Below are 7,679 nucleotides of genomic sequence, written 5' to 3'. Positions count from 1 at the left end.
AGGGATCAAATCTCACGTATAATCTCTGTTTTCACATTAACATATCTACAATATCGTTCTTTTTCGAGATCATAATCAACAAGCACAAACTAGAACAATTCAAAACCTTTCTCGCATTCAAGCTGAACAAACAATCACTAAGACCAGATCATCTGACTAATAATAATTAATAACTTGTGAGTTCAACAAATCTTCATCATCGGCCTGTAGAGTAAGATAGGCTGAGAGTCAGCAGATAGTAGGAGAGGAAGTAAAGATAGAGTGCATAGTGGTAGAGTAGGTTAAAGAGGCCTCAGTTGACCTGTTTTAGCTGTTTTCCCCCCAGGGGCGTTTCTAAAACGGTCGTTGATTTTTCATTTTACAAAAAGGAAAAATCCTAAAAAGGAAACATGTAACAAAACAAACAAAAAAAGTACAGAGAAAAGCAAAAATTGAAAGGTAAACTTAGAGGTGGAGGAAGGATCTGGCCCGAGTGATGCAGCTCACAAGGAACTGCACCGCCTCGCTGTAAGCCTTCGCCGCTCGGGTTCTCAGGTCCTCCCCCACCTGTGGGAGCTAAAAACCAGTGAAGCTGAGTACAGAAATCCACAAGGTGGTTACTGTTCCTTTCTTTTGTTGTGGGCTGTTATGATTCTTTTGGCCACCTCATTTCCCTTGCCCATGTCTAGTTTGCAGAGAGTTATGTAGAACGCCGAAGCTGCCTCCTCGTCTATATCCAGGGCTACCTCTACTTGCTCAGGGTTGATTTTGCTGATGTCATCAAAGAAGAGGTCACCCCATTTTGCACTGACGATGTCGGGTCCATATTTCCCTGTGAGGAGGAGTTCAGGTTCTCCTACTTTATCTATTGCCTCTTTAAACTTTTCTGCCACCTCGGGCATACCTCTAAGGAGATATTTTAGAGTCTCTCCTGCTTTTGCATGAGGAACTTCTGGGTGTTCGGTTTCAGATACTTTTGCTGTTTTGAGATTTGTCAGCTCTTCTTCCTGCGGACTTAATGGCCGTTTGGAAGTTTTGGTGTTCGTCTCCATCTCTACTACAGCTTCTTCTACTGTATCTGAATTGGCGATGTCTATATTGGCAGTGGTAGCTTCGCTTTCGTCCGTGGGAGTTACCATGATGGTTTCTGCATTGTCAATCTCTTCTGTTGGGATCGTATGGCTGGTCTCTGCAATTCTGGTAGGTTTCCCTCCCTTACGGGACCTTTTCGTTGTCTTAGACATGGCGGCATGATCAGGAGTGGCTTCAAGAGGCGGAAACTCTTCCTGTGTTGTGATCTTTTCATTACTTGGTTTTGTTGCTGATGTGACTGCACCACCCATCCTCTCTGCGAGGGTTCTGGCTGGGCAGGTGTCGACTTTGTGGTCAGTGACCCCACATTTCAAACAAGCTGCCTCACATTTTTCTTGGTTGTGGCCAATTTTTAGGCAGTTCTTGCATTTTATGCGAGGGCAGTCTGCCCCAAGATGATTGAAGGCACTACATCTAAAGCACTGCTTTTTGACGCCTGGGTAATTTACCCGGGCAGATCCTATGAGGACAAAGTTAGGAACTTCGGTCCTCATTTCAAGAGAGATAGTTACCTCCCCTGACTTCCACTCAGGATTGTCGGCGTCATTGTGAACCTGGATTTCCCGTACAACTCCCCACTTAGAGAAGACGCTGTGAATTATATTGTTGTTCTCTGCGTATTCTAGGGGAAATCGTGGTATCTTAAGGGTTCTCAGGATGCTCCCAACCATGAAGGGAGATACTTTTACTTTACCACAGCCAAACCCTTTGAGAAGCTTTTCTCTGATCTCCATATTTTTGGTCACTACCTGGTATCTTCCTCCCCCATAAGGGGTAAATCCAAAAATGTTCTCTGCGCCGACGCAGTCTATGATAGCTTTCGCCATTGCCCTTGCCGGTATTGTGGCGTCAACCTCAATTCCGAGGGTACGCACACGCGGCAGAATGGAGGGCATGATCAGATGGGGGGCCTAACTATTCCCACCACCGAGTGTTTATTTCCCCAGTCTGGGGTTTAGGAAGTTCCGCAAATTTCCCGTTGAATATCGTGAAACCCGATTGGACTCGTACCGATATTAACGGTTAAGAACAGAAACTATACTTGTTACCCTGGAAGGCCTAAAAAGAACTTATATACTATACTACATACTACACACTTGATCTAAGCCAAAAGGCCGAGAAGCGATCTTATATTCCCACTAAAATCCAGAAATTCGGAGAAACCCGATTGGACTCGTACCGATATTAACGGTTAAGAACAGAAACTATACTTGTTACCCTGGAAGTCCTAAAAAGAACTTATATACTATACTACATACTACACACTTGATCTAAGCCAAAAGGCCGAGAGGCGATCTTATATTCCCACTATTCCCACTAAAATCCAGAAATTCGGATTTTGGATCATCTGACTATCATCTGACTACTCATAATGACAGAAACCCGCACGCTTTATGTTTCGTCTAAGCATATATCGGAAGTTTATTTATGTTCTTTAATGGTGTCTTGATTATCTTTATTAATTCTTCTAGAGATTTTTAGCGTTTTTGCTATATTTTTATTTAAATTAAATTTTTATTGATTTATCATAAGAATTTGTGAATATTGTTCATAAAAGTAAAGTAAAAATTAATTAATTAATATATATCCAATCAATGTAATATTTTTGCAGCTAGTCATTTGCAGCCAATGGAAATACATTAATCTCGAACCCGGCCATCACTATCAAAACGAAAGCAGTCAGAATGTAAAGTTTTGAAATAAGGAAGGAAGAAATAAACTTAAAGGTTAATACTATCAATCCTCAGGCGAACTGTACGTCAAATTTTGATACCCTCCTACGGGAACCATTCCATTTCACAAAACGAAGGCGATATGACTGAACACAACTCAAGGCATTTTGAAAAACATTAAAAGCGAGAGTAGTTTAGAAACACATTCCCAATGCGCTAATGTCTGAACTCTCCACTAAGTAGGAAAGTTTCTAAAGACAGATACTACAGCTATTGTTTATCAACCAAACGGGGATCTGAGATGCAGAAGGAAAGAGTTCCTGAGATAATGCAGCTTATTTCAGTGCAGATTCTCGACTGCAGCTTAATTCTCTCCCTTGACATTTCTCCGGTTTCTGTTCGGGAAATCAGCAGTGAAATTGCTTCTTCGCGTTTTTTTTTTTTTTTTTTAAACGATCTCTGTAAGTTACAAGGAAAATTTTATGACCTCATCTCAGCCCGAAGCAAAAAGTGAAACAATCTCTGTTGAGTTTTCAAAGCACTCGTCTCATCTGGCGGTAATTAGTACAACCTGCCGTTCGGCTGCCTCACGCAACTGATTTGGTGAATTGAACGATACCCTGTCTACTCGTTATTCTGTAATCTAAGAACGATTCCTTAAGATATTGTTGTTTTATTGCTCCAACAGATAATGCTTGTGTCGTGCCTGGAAGCAAAACATAGCATTAAAATTGTTTTTTTTTTCCTCGTTGAGTTTTCGATACATAACAATTGCTTTTATAAGAAAAAAGTTATATCAAATAACATCAACAACAGCTGAAATAAATTTTATTTATAAAAAAAGAGTATAGTTATTATCGGTAAAGTTGTTTTGATACACCAAATTTTAATTCATATAAACAAGTCGGGAAATGAACTGAGGTAATCATGTGTAGAATAAATACAACAAAGGCTAGCTGGTAATAGCTTTTTTGCTTGGTGACGTCATTTGATGACGTGTTGATTGAAATGATGGCGATATTATCTTGTGTATTATATTATATATAATTTTGTTTTCTGAATTAATTTTAATTCTAAATAATTATTTAGAATTAAATAATTTAGAAAAAAATTATTCCGTTCTGATTGATTCCATGAATCAATCAGAACGGAATAATTCCATTTTCGTAACTTTTATCTGGATCATCTCACTCAAATGGTAATAAATTTAACATAGATTCACGATGTGTTATTATTAATAGCCATTGAAGTGGAGGCTACTTTAATAGCCTCCACTCCAATGGCTTTTTACTTTATAATATAAAGTAAATGTTCACAAGAATTAAACTCTTGATCGTCACCAGATATTAAATAAATTTCAATAAAATAAAATTATATAGTCATTATTCATAAGAATCTCTGAAGAAATAAAAATAACAATGTTATTTATAATCGAAATACTAGCATTTGTCTCGTTTATAGTTAATATATATAACTAAAAGGTGTACTACCTTTTTTCAATTATATTTTTAATTTTTAAAATCCTTTATACACACACACACAATCTTTAATTACAAAAGAGAGATTTGTTAAGATTGTCCAGTGTATCCTTTATAGTTCTCACAAATGACAAACTATCTTCTTTCAGAGTTTTACTATAATTTGTCCAGATCTGATGGTTTCAGCTTAATGATTCCTTGATTCAATGATTCCTTAATATTGATGATGCAGTCCCATATTGTAGTCTTGAACCTGTAACAAGATGCACTGAAGTTTGTTAAATGAATGAGTATACATTTTTTCAATACAGTGAATGGTCGTCTTACAGACGCACCTCAATCATCCATGAAATCCACTGAGTTCTTCAATCTTTCTGAAATGAAGATGTGCCTGTAGTAGCTACAGAAAATAGTACCGCCAACAATGGACATTTGAGAAGAAGAAACAGGATGGCTGATAGAAAAAAATCACATTTCCAGTGTATGATGGATGAGGGGTGTTTTACTAGAACACGTTAGATTTCCTGATCTTAGTGGAATAACATCTGAATGCCATGGTCTAGTTGAACATCATTACTAACCAGGTGTAGTCCGTGCTCAGAGCTTATCCATGTGGTTATGGTTATTACTTCCAGCAGGTTAAGTGATCATTTAGGAGCATAATGGTTGACTTTATCATGTTCCATTGTTCTACTCAGCTTCTTTTCCAAGTTCGGCATCTTATTATCAATTTTCTTTGGGATTATGGCAGAGGCTATCAGGCTAGAAAAGCACACACAATAGACAGACATAATACACGCATTATTATGTCTAGATTCAATATCTACTGACAGGTATCATGTCTGTAGATTGTGTGGACTCCTCGGACTATCTTTGAGGGTTTGGAAACTTCAAGTTTCAGGGGGGAAAAAATTCTTCTACCAACTTACGGGTCCTTATAAAGGTTTTTGGCATTCTAAACGGGATTTGAACCCAAGTCTTTCCGGTCTGTGGGATATGGTAAAAGATAACTTAGTGGTATTCTGAACCTGAAGTTCATGTAAAGGATGTTCGCGCGTAGATATCTGCCATGGTCCGATCTGGAGTGATGATAGGATTGATTCCGTTCTGAATGTGTGCGTGCGTGCGCGCGCGCGCGCGCGCGTGTGTGTGTGTGTGTGTGTGTGTGTGTGTGTGTGTGTGTGTGTGTGTGTGTGTGTGTGTGTGTGTGTGTGTGTGTGTGTGTGTGTGTGTGTGTGTGTGTGTGTGTGTGTGTGTGTGTGTGTGTTGCTTTCCATGTGATAGGCACTTAATAAAATGGTCCATTAGTGTATGTATTTAAATGATCTATTTTCTAGACTTGTTTTTGTGTTTCCAATATTTATGAAACATGGTGTACTTAAACTAGAAACCAAGAATGGCAATACTAAAAGGAAATCTTTAACAAAATTCCTTAAGTAACAAATACTTATAAAAAGAACCAAGGTGTAGGGGTAAAATACGAATTAAAAATGATCTTTGCAACATAAACATCTGAGGATTTTACCGAAATGAGAAGCATTCATTAAATGGGCAGAAAAAAAAATATCTATTTGGAAATTTTAGCGACGGCAAAGCTCATGTTAACTCTAGGGGAAAAAAGACTTGCTTATTTTAATGAAGAACAAACAAAGAGTTTAAAAGGAACTGGAACGTCTGACATAAGAAGGGTTACCAACATTTTTTTTCTAAATACAAATGGGAAAAACATAAAAGCTTATGGAGTGGCTTAATATATACAGCAGCGATTCAGCCGGTTCTTCAAAAGAGGCAGGGAAAAAAAAAGAGAGAGAGAGAGAGGGGTGGGATCATCCTCATCTAGGAGTTTAAACACATCTAAGCGAAAAGACGGGGAAAAAACTCCACACTAATACCAAAGGAAATAAAATTTTATTTAATAAGCTTTAGTGTGGAATTTTTTGACAATGTTAAGAACAGTGCATTGGGAGTTTATCATGAAAGTTGATTAGACTGCATCCGCGGAGTATTTTTTATAACTCTTATACGTTTTACAGGTGTAACGATAATAATTTGTTAGTTCAACATATCTCATCATCGGCCTATGGCAGTGGTGTTCAACCTTTTTTAATACGCGAGCTACTTTTCTATAAAAGGTTATTCGTCGATCTACTCTCTTATATAGATCACGTTCCCCCAACATGATATCTGATTACGCACAAATAAACAACTAAAAAAAATACACAACTAAAAACTTTATTTGTGTATTTAAAAATTTATTGTCATTGTTTGGACCTCGCAATATTTTCATAGTCAAGTTGATATGAAGAAGTGACCAATCGCAGACAATCATCCAAATGATCATTTACAATTTGGTTTCTCAATTGATTTTTTATGACTGTCATATTTGAAAAAGCGGATTCTCACAAGTATGTCGATCCGAAACATGACAGAATTTTTCGTGCAATATCAGTTAATATTGGGAATTTTTCATGTGCATACTTCCAAATGACTTCGTTGTTTATTGATTTTAAATGTAAACTATTCTGAATGTTTATTATCTCAAGTTCTCCTTCAGCTTGGTTTATATCAAACAGCCCACTCATTTTATTTGAAATTTCTGTGATGTTCAAGTTTTCTTGAAATGGATTATTGATAAAAGATACAATCATTTCAGTTTTATTAAAATCTTTAAATCTTGAATTTATTTCTTCCTCAACTAATTCTATTTCACGAATAAATTCTTTTAAATCATAGCGAAGCATTTCTTGATTTTGATCAAAATTTTTAATAAATATGGGAGATGTCTAAATTCGCGGTCATTTATGTTTTTCTTCAATAAAAGTAAGTATTGTTGGAAAGTTTTTATTGAACTTAAAATGTCAATTAAATTTTTATCTCTACCTTGTAACTCTAAATTTAAATTGCTTAATTTAGTACAGAAATCTACTAAAAATGATAAGTGTAACAACCATCTTTTATCACTCAATTGTGGATAAATATCTCCTTTTTCATCAAGAAAAAATTTTATATCGTTAATTAATACAAGAAATCTTTCTACACATTTACTTCTGCTGAGCCAGCGAACATAATTATACAACAGAAGTTCCCTATCATCATGTGCCTGTAATTTAAATAACCGCCGTTGCAGGGCTTTTCTTCGAACAGAAATTACAATTTTAAATGTAATATCCAAAACATCTTTTCTGTTAAAAATCTGTCATCATTTTTACATAATGAAATGAAGCCTGATTTATTACCTATCATTGCAGGAGCACCATCAATAGTAATAGACACAAGTTTAAAAATCGGAAGTTTGTGTTGTTTTACAAATTCATCGAATGCCGAAAAAATGTCTTCTCCCAATAATGGTATAATTTTCAAAAGTTCTTCTTTACTTGAATAATCTTGAAATACCATGTGAATAAATTCCATTAACTGAGCAATATCAGTGAAGTCGTTTGATTCATCAAATTGTAAT

At 36.3% G+C, this 7,679-nt stretch overlaps 1 pseudogene; it reads right to left on the bottom strand.

The window, feature by feature from the left end:
* Window positions 1-2,040: 2,040 nt before the first annotated feature.
* On the bottom strand, window positions 2,041-2,198 carry LOC150105178 (U2 spliceosomal RNA; annotated as a pseudogene).
* Between the last annotated feature and the right edge of the window lie 5,481 nt (window positions 2,199-7,679).

This window comes from Typopeltis vanoorti, chromosome 7 (genome assembly GCF_054136105.1).
Source record: "Typopeltis vanoorti isolate ZY-2024b chromosome 7, IOZ_Tvanoo_1.0, whole genome shotgun sequence".
In the NCBI taxonomy this organism is placed as follows: domain Eukaryota; kingdom Metazoa; phylum Arthropoda; class Arachnida; order Uropygi; family Thelyphonidae; genus Typopeltis; species Typopeltis vanoorti.
The sequence above is the reverse complement of the archived record's forward strand: the minus strand, read 5'-3'. Positions and strand labels throughout refer to the sequence as shown.